Genomic DNA, 14,533 nt, shown 5'->3' on the forward strand with positions numbered 1-14,533 from the left:
ATGCCATGATGTGATATTATGTGGTAATGCCTATTTATTGAGTGCAGAGATGATGGAAGTGCATGCATTCATATGTGGTGCATTATAAATACTTTTCCATATACTGCACATTAAGATACTAAAGTCCAGATCAGTTTGTAGGGGCTGGATATTTTTTTGAAGAAGAGGAAATGGAAAGCTTTCTCAGTTTGTCTAGGAATTGTATCTTAGTCATCAGTCTGTAACATTGTATCATCATTATTTGTCACTTCTGTCACTCATGCTAAGGGCTCTATTTACTACAATCCGCATATTGAATGCGGATTGTAGTGTGATATTACCGAGTGAATTCGCATTGCGAATTCAGGCAATATCACAGGGATTTACTATAAATCCCTTGCAGGGACAGAGCTTGCGATAAAGCTCTGTCCCTGCGGATCCCATCTGCACTCTAGTCGCTGTATTTTCTGAAAAAATACAGCGACTAAGAGCCCGTGCATGTGCCGACCGACCACCGCTACTACCCCCACCAACGCTAAGCCCCGCCCCCGCAATTGCGGACCCCCACGACCCCCCCTCCCCCCCCGCAACCCCCCCCTCCCTTCATTACACTTACCTGCATCCTCCTGGCCTCCGGTGATCTTCTCCGGGCTTCCCGATCAGGTGATCTCCCATACTGCACTGGGGCCCGATCACCTGATGACCGGGCCCCAGTGTACTATGGGAGACCAGCTGACCGGAGAGGAGCCATTACCGGAGGCCCGATCACCGGTCCCTGGATTCAGGTAAGTAAAAAAAAAAATGTTGAATTTTTTCTTTTTTTTTTTACAGCAATCAGCTTGCGGTCTGCTTAGACCACACAGCTGATTACTGGTACCAGCTCCCGCCTCTGCTCTCCCCGTTAGAGGAGAGCAGGAGTCCGGTAACCGGGGGAGACCCTGGATAACGCCACCTCCAGGTGGCGTTATTATCACAGGGCTTCCCCCAGTATTTTTTTACAATTTATTTTTAGTAACTATGGTTGGATCACATTTCCCATTATGGGAAATGCGATCTGCTTTACTAAAAATAAGTGATACTGGGGGTTGAAGTAGAATTTTACTAATTCTACTCCAATTGCCCTGTAATAACTACAGGTGAAACTAAAATAATGTGAAAAGGGTGTGAAAACACCCTTTTTCACTTTATTTTAGTCAAAATAATGTTAATAAATAGAGCCCTTTATGTAAAGTCACTTCATATAACAACATTTTCAGATTTCTCCACTTGTATAAACTATTGCCAAATAATCCATTTCTGTATACCTTTATATTATGTGGCTCTACTAATCTACATAGATGTATCCTATCAGGGGTATACAGCATGTGGCCCTGTGGCAGGGTATTCTGAGATGTGTAGTTCCACAGCAGCTGTAGGGCCATACGTTGAATAGCATCCTCAGTTTCTATGTCTAATCCATCATTATCATTACTTTTACTACTACTCATCCTGACATTTGCAGAGGGTTTAGAAGGTAGCTTCTCTATGGTTACTGTCGGAATCAGAAATGTCAGACTCAAACATAGCACTCGTGGACAATCTTAGACTCTCCTCAGGGACCTATGAAGTTTGTGAACACACAGTTTGTTGTTCAGCCTTAAGGCAGGGATCTACTACCCGATTAAAATGAGCGCTTGAACGATAACGCTATTGTTCAATCGTTCACAAGTTGGACATGAAAATGTCGAGAACAACTAGTGATGCGCGCTCCTGCTGGTCCTTTTTGACATCTATCATCGCCTGAACATGCTGGTCAATCTGCCGATAACAGAAATAAATAGTTACTATGTGTAGTTACATGACATTTTCATTCTAGTAACCAGCAGGATTCAGAAAATATAAGAGCCACTAGCAGATAGTAGTGAATTTTCAGGTATAGAGGGTTTGGAGAGGTATCCACTAATTGAGGTTGCTAATTGACATGGATAATAATACACTTCCAATACCCAAAGCTGCATTCTAACTCAAGGCCCACATTCCAAGGACTGTACCCTATATTTGAGGTGTCCATTTCTTAACTGACAATATAACATACATGTTACAAGTACATATCACTTCACATTTTGTTTATATAATTCACTTTTAATTTATGTAATAAAGGTTATATTTTAGGAGATACTGCTTTTTGAGTGCCCAACTTTAGAATACTACCTATTTTTCTTGCATGTGACATTTATTCTAGTGTGCACCTCCCATGAGAAATCAAATATAAAAATATATTCACTAGATCATATGTATGGGTGCAGTATAAAATAAGTAAAGAATTGAACTGCTCTTGGGCGCGTACTAAATCCCTTTTTTCTTCGTAACACAATCTGCTGATAACAACAGATTGCCCATGTTCAGGGATGAGGAAGGGTGCCTACACTGGATGACTGATCGTTCAGTGTAGGCACAGCACAGACTGTGAAACAACTGCATGATTACAATGTCGTAATCGTGCAGTCTTTTCACAGGCTGCTAGTGGATGTGCCCCTTTAGTGTTCTTTTCGTGCATTGATTTGCCTGCTATAAAGGTGACACATCTAGACTCAGAGCAAGAAGATGTTGCATGTGAGGTTACAGAAGATGCCTGACCTAGTTTGGCCCTGGCTTTCGAAATGGACATTCTAGTGCATAAAAGAGCAGTAGCAGGACCACAACTCTCAAATAAAGACCATGCTCTGAGCCTTTCCTTGCCACTGCATGTGGTGTATGGCATGTTGGCAATTTTAGGTTTTTCTGCAGTAACTTTTCCTTTGTTTTATTAAAGTTTGTCAAACATTGTTTAGATTTGGAGTGCCATTTCTTACACCGTCTTCTTACCCCTTTAAAAGTAGATGTCAACCCTCTTTAAAAGTAGATGCTGAAGAAGTGCCATGACTGACAGCACTAGTAATGGGTTGCTCCTGTTCTTCATGATTGATTTTTACACAAGGACAAGAGTAAAGCTAGTGTAGTAACTGCCACCACAACTTGCCTTTACCATGTAGTTTTATTAAAAGACAAGATATTTCTTGACACCAGAAAATAAAATAATTTATTTTTGCACTTATTTTTGCGGTGCAGCTGACGGTGACATGAGCACACCTAGTAAGTACAGTAATATATGCTTCTCCAAAACACACACTCTGGAAAAATGATTTAAATTGAATTAATAAAGACTTATTTTAATGGTTTCTTTTTTTCCACGTTAATAATTTAGCCAGTAAGTACAGTAATATACACTGCTTCTCCAAAACACACACTCTTGAAATATGATTTAAATGGAATCATAAAAGACTGGAATTTTTTTTTTTATTCACACCAAAAGAAAAAAAATGTTTTTCCACTTGATCACACCCAGTAAGTACAGTAATATGATTGAAATTGCATTATAAAAGGCTAGAAATATTTTTTTGATACCTTTTTTCTTTTTCCACAGTGTTTTGGGGTGCAGATGACAGGGGCACCACACCCAGTAAGTACAGTAATATACACTGCCTCTCAAAACACACACACTTCCCTTAAAAGAAGATTTAACTTGAATTATAAAAGACGAGTTTTTAAAAAAAAAAAAACAGGAAAAGGTGTCTTCTTTGGGGTGCAGCTCACTCAGACAAAGCACAGTATTTTTTGGACAACTAAAAATCACACTGTCTCTGTCCTCATATACAAGTGACAATATATATTGCAGTGTAAATAGATATCCGTGTGAAAAACAATTGTAAGTGCAGTTCACTTAGGGCCCTATTTATTAATCTTTTTTTACAAAAAAATTTGAAATATGGTGTTTTCACATCTTTTTCAAATAATTTTAGTATCACAAAATGTATTAAAGGGCTTTTGGTGTAGTTTCGAAAAAACTACTTTAAGCCCTTTAAATTGCATATTTTTAGTATTATAGGATAAAAGAAAAAATAACACTTACCTGCACTGGTGATTAGTACTCTGGTAGAGGTCCTCTGGGACTCTGGTCAGCTGATTTCCAGGATCCTGCTCTGTGGCCAGCTGACTGGAGTCCCAGAGCACCTAACTGCATCACCAATCACCGTGCAGGAAAGTTTAAGCTGGGGGGGTGGGGGGTCGAGGGGCAGGGGATCGATCGTGGGGGAGCTTTGGTGAGCCGATGGTGCATGCACGGACACCTTCTCACTGTATTTTTTGTGAAAGATACCCTGAAAAGTGTACGAAGAGGATTCACAGGAAAAGAACTTTCTCGCAAGCTCTGTATCTGCATGCGATACAGGATACATCCTTGTAGTGTATTCAAGTATCACATCACAAATTCTGGTGATATTATCACATCAAATCATATCCACATCTGAGATGCGGTTTGTGATAAATAGGGCCCTTAAAGTTCACTTCTAACAAACATACACAAGAGCCTGTTTGCACTGGATTGGCTACTAGTGTCTGACAAACACACACACAGTGACAGTAGCCTGTTTGCAGTTTGCACTGGATTGCAGTTGCTAGCTAACAAACATATACACAGTGACAAAGATGCCTGCAGTCTCTTACTTACACCCTTCCCAGTTCCACCCACTCCATCTATCTACAACTCTCTTTAATGGCGTTTATTGATGAACAACTACAGCCCTCTCCCTCTCCATACACTTTCCTGTGTGAAATGGCTCCTGAGCAAAAGGGAGGGACTCGTATATGCAATCCAAAACATGTGAGAACTGAGATTTCCAGGAAAATTACGTTTTGCTTTGTTTTAAGATCTGAACTTAGCAAGAAGAACCGAGCCGGGACTCTGGGCCTGATTCAGAGCCGCTCGTAAGCGGCCGCTCGTTCGCTCCGAGCGATGTTCGCACATCTGCGCATGCGTATGGGTCGTAATGCGCATGCGCCAACCAGTCAGTGCGGTCGGAAATCGAGCGCTCGCAAAATAGCGAGTGCCTGCTAATTTGAGTGACAGGATGAGGCGTTTGTGGGTGGTAACAGGGGAAGGTGCTTGAAAACGGGGAGTGGAGATCCGAACGCAGGCGTGCCAAACGGTCAAAACGGGTGTTTTAAGGGTGTGCATAATTAACAAAGCAGCGTCATCGACCACGTCACTTGGTTGTTTCTTAGCCTGAACTGTTCGCATGATTGCGGTAGGAAAATCCAACCACAAGCACTGCGAGCAGTTCAGACGCCTTTCGATGTACTCGATTAATCAAATAAATAGCGGAGATGACGTAGGATGCGAGCGGCCAGGGGGCGTCTTTACAAAATAGTGAGCGCATGTTTCGTTCACTCGCTCAGACATAGAGGCGTCAACAGACCGCAAAGAGCGAGCGCTCAATTTAAATAGCCGGCCCCTTTTTCTGAACGAGCGAGCGCAAATAGCGTCCGGCTCTGAATCAGGCCCTCTGTTCTCCTGGGAAACCCCAAGTTCGGGTGTGTTTGGTTTTTTGTAAAACTGAACCGTTCTTCTCTAATTGCTACTTAAGAATCTACCAAATAGAAATTCTGTGATTGGTGGTTTTAATAGAACTTGAACCTTACTATACTCTTACCCTTCCACACCAACCAAAAGAAAAACTGGCCTGCTTGATTGCTACATTGATAAAATGTACTAAAACAAAACATATACTGCAGGCAGTGGTAGACATCACGTTTCTATGCAGCCACTGCAGAACTACAAAGTCCAGCAAAACCTCCAGTGCTATATCTTTCTAATTTATATTGGTTTTGTAAATTTGTATGTAGTTATTGTACCTTCCATCACCCCAGCTTATAAAGAGCTGCAGAAAATGATGGTGCTTTCTAAACCATTAAGGCTCATTAACTGGTAAGATCACAAGTTACATTCCCCCCTAAAGCTGTTTATTTGCAGTCAGCAGAATTTACTCAGCAATCAAATATTGTCGTATGCAAGGCTACATTCTGAGGTTCTGTACTACCTGTATCCAATAGAGATCTCTACACAGAGCCTGCATAACCCACATGATGGCAGAGAATGATTAGCGTGCACACAGCGTGATTCATTTATCTATTCATTGGGAAAATAGCAATGCAAAACAGTTGACAAAATAATGGTGATTTTTGGGAAGATTTTATTAACAGGAAAATTTTTACAAAGGGCCTATTTTGCAGATATAACCTACAGTTACATTTAGAAAGATAGATATATATATATATTGTCCAACCACTGTATATATATTGGATAAACCCTATTATACCCCTTTTACACCGGAGCTAAAACCCGGGTTTTTGAAGGGTTAACCCGGGCAGCTCCCTGGTGTAAAAGGGAAGAGGGTTGGATCGCCGGGTCGAGTGACCCGGCAATCCAACCCAGGTAACTAGCAGGGTTTAACACGGGCTATGGGAACAGCGCACTCCGGGTCACGAAGACCTGGAGTGCGCTGCTAGCCGGCCGATTGGTCCGGCTTCAGTGGCGCTTGGAGATGACGTCATCTCCAAGCGTCCACTTTCACTCCGCAAAAGCCGGGTCTATGCAGACCTGACTGAGGTGTGAGCGGCGCTGACTCGGGAATATCCCGAGTCAGCGCCGGCAAAATTCCGGGTCTGATCCGGATAGGAACTTTGCTCCAACTCCGGGTCAGACCCGGAATTTAGGTGGAAAAGGGGTATTACAAAGCCTCCATCTATTGTGGTGCTAGGTATATTCCGTCTTCTGTCTACAGCAAGAACCGACGTTAGCCTAAAGACATTGGATTCGTGATGCTGTGGTGATGGCATGCTGTAGACAGAATGTCCATACCAGGCACTGCAGTAAAGGTAAATGTTAGATGAACTCTATTAGACTGTATCTAGCAAATAAATGTACAGACTTTATTGTAACATTGTAATTATGTATATAAGGCCCACTTGACTCATCCCAGGACTAAATTCCCGGGTCCTGGGTTGACCCTTTCACACAGAGAAAAAAACCCGGGTTGTTTAGCAAATTACCAGGTAAAAGTGAATTACCTGGGATTTTCATTTTCCTGTGTGAAAGGGGTATCAGACAGAAAAAACTGGCACGCAAAATGCCGGGTAAAAGCTGGGGTTTTCACCATTTTCTGTCTGAAAGAGGTATTATTGAAAGCACAAGCTCAAGACATCAAGAATTTGTGGTGGGAGAGAAATTAACACACAAAAGGTCCTTTTTGGCAAAAATTTAAATCTCTTGCCTTTTCACATGGTACGTGTGTGCCTAATTATTTCATTGATCACTTAGAAGATTTTATACATACTGCACTAGGAGGCGCTGTCACAATTATATCCATATATATATATATATATATATATATTGCATAAGTAAGTCCCGGCACTCCATAAGCCCCAAGCTGGGCAAATACCTTGCTCCAGGTGCCCTCAATGAGGCCGAGATCACTCGCCTCTATCCAAACCACAGCATACAAGCGGCACTCAGGAGACTTGACACTGGGGTGAACACGTTATTTCACCCCAGTGTCAAGTCTCCTGAGTGCCGCTGTGTATGCTGTGGTATATATATATATATATATACACACATATACATACTGTGGTGAAAGGGGTTGTCTCTTACCTGGATTGCCCACATTTCTGTGGGATCAGCTCCCTCCAAAGGGGTCTAGAGTGAACCCTGCCCAGTTTACAGCAAGGGAGGTGTTTTCACGGATGCAGGCCCAGCTGAGCAGCAGAGGAACAGTTTAAAACTCTCATCTGCCTTTACTCATTGCCCTGATGCTGTCTAGCGGCCAGGTAGTAGGATTAAGTGTCTGTAGTGCCAGGGTCCAAGGGCTATGCTGGGAGAGCATGGCCAATTGTGGCTACAAGCCACTGCTGACTGTTAAGCATGAGGAGTGCTGGGAACTTCTGTGTTTATTCCTTTACTTTCTGTTATGTGCCTGTGTGTATACAGGCCTATGCTCATGTATGCTAAAGTGCAGTGTCTGCTGCCATTAAGACACTGCTTTACCAAGTACTTCCTCATTTCTATACCCCGTGTGACAATATATATATATATTGTGTACATACATATACTCACATATATATATATATATATATATACAGCCGAGCCATATTATTATGACCACCTCCTACATTTTACTTTGGCAGCGCATAGCCCATAAAGTACGTCACGTGCTGTGCGCTGGCTTGGTGGGTATATAAGGTGTGCAATAGGCCGTCTGCACACATATCACTTGTTGCTGTTATGGGTAAAAGGAGCGATTTAGCTGAGTTACAAAAAGGGATGATTATTGGCTTTTGGGCCAAGGGTGGTTGTATTTCTGAAACAGCGCAGTTTGTGAACTATTCGCGTGCTACTGTGGTGAAGGTGTATCATAACTGGACAAATGGCACCATTGCGAATAACCAAGGTGGAAACTGCGTGCCATTGATGTGAGAGGTGAACGTTGGCTACGAAGGTGCGTGAGGTGCGACCGACGCACTACAGTGGAGCAACTCACCGTGAAAATGAACCTGGAGGCCTCTAAAATTACAGTTCAGCGATCCCTGCTGCGTATGGGGCTTATTTTTCCAAAATAATTGTACTTTTTTCTTATTTATTCTGAACACATCATCTATAGAACTCTATGTTGGTGCACATATGTTTTGTTACCATTTCTGAACCATGGATTTAGGGTGCTGGACAAAAAAGCAAAATATAGGGGTCTATGTGCTAACAATTGTGCCACGATTATTATCTATCCATGTCACAGTAGATATTTTAATTTTTAATGAAATTATCCCCGCTATGTAAAATGGGGAACTCACAGGGAGAGCTGTTGCGGTAACTGCTGTCCCGGTGAGTTATATCCCCGGAATTTAGAAGAAGTTTTTACCAGATGTGAAAGAGTTCCCCAGGGGAAGCTGACACTGCACATGCGCACAGCATTAGCTTCCGGGGCCGGCCAGGGGCTGCGGGGAAGAGATTGAAAAGATCTCTCTCCTGCTCCTGGGGCCTCCATAGGCTTATAGTAGTTTACACCATCTGAACATGGTGTAAACTACCGGGGCTAAACTCCGAAAAGCTTGGCCTTTTGGAGTTTGGTACATAGGGCTCAGATCGTAGCCCCCATTGATAATAATGGGGACTGCAATCTGCAGTGCTAATTAGCGCTTTGCCAGAGATTTTGGTGAAATCTCCTGCATTAGTACATAGGAACAATACATAAAAGTATGCAGACATCATTTTATGTAACAACCATCTTGATACATAGGCCCCATAGACTCTAAATAGATGTAACCGCAAGCTGAGCATTTTCAGGCCGCTCTAGACCTCAATAACAATATGTTCCAATCAGGTATGTGTACCATTCACTGGGTGTATACAGGAATAACCTCTTCTACAGGGAACACCTGGGCCTCCATCTGTGAGTCTGTGACTGTTACTCCCCATGGTGGTGCCCTTTCCAAGGTTCCATTTCCCAGGATTATCTCTGATGATGGTGCACTTCTCTTTACATATACACATACATGTATACTATTAAAGAGTACTGGACATTTCCTGTATAATATATTATTTGGTTAATCTTATATAAAGAAGTTCTGTAAGCAGCATATCGTTTATAAGGTTATTTTCTGCAAATTACTAGTTAACATCATAAAACCAAACTACAGATATTAGAGAGATGCTTTCACCTTTGGGAGCTGCCCTGAGTCACCTATAAGTCAGTCAACCAGGTCCTGAGTAATACCTTATAAGACATCCGAATAAATGCTTGATCAGACGGCGGCTCTGTGAGTCATTTCTCCTTGAGACATATCCTATGTAAATAATTATTTCATTAATAAATTACTCATCTTGAGTTATGATGGGAACATTCTTAAATCGATTTTAATTTCATTTAGATTACATTGGAAAAATAAAAACTACATTTAAGGCAAATAATGTACAGTAGGTGTTTTGCACAGGGTTGTTTGTTAGAATTTCTGAATCTTGAAATGTAGTATTATGCTGCCATCTAGTGGACAAAAGTCAATTTATTTCACTATCGTGAATTGCATGCACACAGTTTCAAATACAAATTTGCATGTTTGCCATTGACATTTAAGTGGATCAAGCAGGAGCATGAAACGGGGTCAGGTAACATTTTATGCGTACGTACCAAGAAAAAGAACTCTGAGCTTTCTATAGAATAGCTTTCCATTTCATATAGATTTGTGAGGTTCAGGTGTTTGCTTAAAAGCCAACCCCAAGTAAATATTTTAATTTTTTTTAAAAGTCCCTAAACCTCTATCTGTGACAGTGGGGGAAAGGTAAGGACCCACCAGCACACCTATTTCTCTGCTCTCCATGCAGCACCTGTGTGTACATTAGGTGATAATAACCTGGACTTCCCCTGTAACTCAGACGTCAACCAATTAGTTGCCATTTTTATCAATCATGTTTATTTAAAACTTTACAAATCAAGTACATTTCTATAAATATAAACAACAAAAATAATCTTGTACAAGATGATAATGTAACTCAATTACTTTTATTATCATCTAACTACAACTACACAGTTTGGTGTCAAAAAATGTCCTTTGTATAGTTTTCAGAACTTGATCAAATTAAAAAAGATGGAGACTCTGCAGGCCATAGATTATTATTATCGTTTATGTATATCGCGCTACAAGTGTTCCACAGCGCCTTACAAAGTACATAAACAAATAGGCTGACCAGTGACTTACAGTACAATACAATACATGAAAGATATACATTGCTACATTAGCGACCATAACAACCAGATAAGCAAAAGAGCAAAGCAACCAAGTGTTAGGTGCCCTAGTGGGGAGTAAGAAGTAGATGAAAGTAAAGAAAGGGGAGCACAAGAGGGTTGAGGGCCTGCTTATAAGAGCTTACATTCTAAAGGGGATGGGCAGACAAACAGGTGTGACACAGATGGGGTAGGCAGGAAGGAGCATATAGCAGCAACTTAAGATGAGAGCTGGAAGGCTTTGATGAAGTAGTGGGTCTTGAGAGCCCGTTTGAAGGATTGTAGGAGGTGGAGAGTCTGATGGGAAGAGGGAGAGTTCCAAAGGTGGAGAGCACTGCGGGCAAAATCTTGGAGGCTGGAGTGGGAGGAAGTAATCAATTGGCATGAGAGGCGGCATGCATTTGTTGAACGAAGAGAGTGGACAGGAGAGTGAAGGAAGATGAGGTCCGAGATGTAAATGGGAGAGAAATGGGCGAGGGCTTTGTAAGTAAGTGTGAGAAACTTAAATTGGGTCCTGAAAGGGAAGGAGCCAGTGGAGAGCTTGTAGGAGAGGGGAGGCAGATGCAGAGTGTTTTGAGAGGAAGATGAGCCAAGCAGCAGCATTGAGGATAGACTGGAGGGAATCGGTATGATTTACTTGCGTCCGGCGGTTGGTATCCCGATCGTCACTAAGGTAAGTATAGACTAACCTAATTCCCTCCACTAACCCTCCCTTAGGGGTGCCTGACCCTAACCCCCCCTTCCACTAGCCTAACCCTAACCTCCCGGGTGGGTGCCTAACCCTAAGACCCCCCGGGAGCCATAAACCTAACCCTCCCCTCCCCGAGGCTGTCCGCGCCCATCATCCCTTCGTTCGGGATGCTGGGCGCCGGTCTCCCAGTGTCGGTAAAATGACAGGCATCTAGATTTAGACGCCTGTCATTTAACCCACGGTAGAGGTAGATCTGAGTATCATCAGCATAGAGATGATATTGGAGATCAAAAAGCTGATGAGTTCACATAGTGAGGACATCTAGAGTGAGAAAAGGATAGGTCTAAGAAAAGAACATTGGGGAACAACTATTGTAAGCGGCTGTGGGGGGGAAGGAGTCATGAGAGGAGACAGAGAAGGATCGGTCAGAGAGGTAGGAGGACAACCAGGAGAGGGCAGTGTCACGTAGACCAAGGGAGTGAAGGATTTGCAGAAGGAGAGTAGATGGAAGTATACAACGTACAAACACCACCAACAGTGGCAGTTGGAATTAAGCTACAGTTGGATGGTTCAGGCTACTTTATTCTGCTTAGGGAAAAGAAGGCAGGATATTCAGAATATATTATTAATAATAATACAAAACAAATATCCCTCTCCATGATAAGGCTGCTGCAGTTTAGCAAAGTCCTCTTGAATACTGAACTATATTAACCAATAGAGCAAAGTGTACAATATCTGTACCCTGGCTAATGGAGCAGGCCCTCCTTCTGTGCTACATCTCACCCCTTCAAGGTACTGTAATGTGCACATGATGGTGTCAGTAAGCATGTATCCAAGTATATATATATATACACACACATAGTCAGGTGCATAAATATTGGGACATTGACAGAATTTTCATATTTTGTCCTCTATTCACCACCACAATGGCTTTGAAATGAAAGAAACAAGATGTGCTTTAACTGCAGACTTTCAGATTTAATTTGAGGGTAATTACATCCAAATCAGGTGAACGGTGTAGGAATTACAACGGTTTCTATATGTGCCTCCCACTTTTTTAGGGGTCAAAAGTAATGGGACAAATTAAACAATCCTAAATCTAACTTTCACTTTTTAATACTTTGTTGCAAATCCTTTGCAGGCAATTACAGCCTGAAGTCTGGAACGCATAGACATCACCAGACGCTGGGTTTCATCCCTGGTGATGCTCTGCCAGGCTTCTACTACAAATGTTTTCAGTTTCTGCTTGTTCTTGGGGCATTTTCCCTTCAGTTTTGTCTTCATCAAGTGAAATGCATGCTCAATCGGATTCAGGTCAGGGGATTGACTTGGCCATTGCATAACATTCCACTTTTTAGCCTTAAAAAACTCTTTGGTTGCTTTTGCAGTATGCTTTGGGTCATTGTCCATCTGCACTGTGAAGCGCCGTCCAATGAGTTCTGAAACATTTGACGGAATATGAGCATATATTGCCCGAAACACTTCAGAATTCATTCTACTGCTTTTTTCAGCAGTCATATCATCAATAAATACAAGGGAACCAGTTCCATTAGCAGCCATACATGCCCATGCCATGACACTACCACCACCATGCTTCACTGATGAGGTGGTATGTCTTGGATCATGAGCAGTTCCTTTCCTTCTCTTCCCATCACTCTGGTACAAGTTGATCTTTGTCTCATCTGTCCATAGGATGTTGTTCCTGAACTGTAATGGCTTTTTTAGATGTTGTTTGGCAAACTCTAATCTGGTCTTCCTGTTTTTGAGGCTCACCAATGGTTTACATCTTGTGGTGAACCCTCTATATTCACTCTTGTGAAGTCTTCTCTTGATCGTTGACTTTGACACATATACACCTACCTCCTAGAGAGTTTTCTTGATTTGGCCAACTGTTGTGAAGGGGTTTTTCTTCACCAGGGAAATAATTCTTCTGTCATCCACCACAGTTGTTTTCCGTGTCTTTTGGTGTTGCTGAGCTCTCCGATGCGTTCTTTCTTTTTAAGAATGTTCCAAACAGTTGATTTGGCCACACCTAATGTTTTTACTATCTCTCTGATGGGTTTATGATTTTTCAGCCTAATGATGGCTTGCTTCACTGATAGTGACAGCTCTTTGGATCTCATATTGAGAGTCAACAGCAACTGATTCCAAATGCAAATGTCACACCTAAAATCAACTCCAGACCTTTTACCTGCTTAATTGATAATGAAATAATGAGGGAATAGCCCACACCTGTCCATGAAATAGCTTCTAAGTTGATAGTCCCATTACTTTTGGCCCCTTAAAAAGTGGGAGGCACATATTGAAACTGTTGTAATTCCTACACCGTTCACCTGATTTGGATGTAATTACCCTCAAATTAAATCTGAAAGTCTGCAGTTAAAGCACATCTTGTTTGTTTCATTTCAAAGCCATTGTGGTGGTGAATAGAGGCCAAAATATGAAAATTCTGTCAATGTCCCAAAATGTATGCACCCGACTGTGTATATATATATATATATATATATATATACAACCTGTAATATGGGCAGCACTCAGGGTCCTATTACAGCCTGTGTGGTTTTCCAGTGTTTCAGATTATTACAACATTTTCTCAACTGCAACAGTGGAAAACACACAGGCTGTAGTATTGTCATACTAGAGGACAGAGAGCGCTGCCCAAATATTACAGGTTGGATGAAGACATTTTATGGAGGAAGGCACCTGAGCAGTCACCATATTGGTTCTCCCTCTTATCATTGTCCTCCTTTACGATTCCCCCCATATTTTGCCTCCCCAGCATTGTGTTTTATATCATTGCCCCCATGTATTGATTCTCTCATCGTGGCCCCCCCCTTACGTATTAATTCTCCAAGTCATGCCAACTTCCACATATTGAGTCTCCCTGTATCTTACCAGCACTTCTACTGGTTCTCCTTCGCTTGGCACCCTTTGTTAATTCTCTCCACGACATGCACATACATATTATTTCCCTCTATCATGCACACCCATACTGATTCTCCCTTATAATCATGCCATGTATAGATTCTGCCTCTCTTCATGCTCTGCCACTCCCTTGTATTTATATTCTCCTCACTGCATGGTCCTTCTGTATTGCTTCTTCTCATATCATAAATCCTGTACTGACTGTCTGACCTATCACTGCCATCCTCCTCTGCATTGATTCTCCCATATATCACACCAACTCTCCCTGTATACAACCTTCTCATATGTTACATTCCACTCATGTCTTTGTTAC

Source organism: Taudactylus pleione, unplaced genomic scaffold (assembly GCF_031769625.1).
Source record: "Taudactylus pleione unplaced genomic scaffold, aTauple2 ptg000069l, whole genome shotgun sequence".
NCBI classification, from domain to species: Eukaryota; Metazoa; Chordata; class Amphibia; order Anura; family Myobatrachidae; genus Taudactylus; species Taudactylus pleione.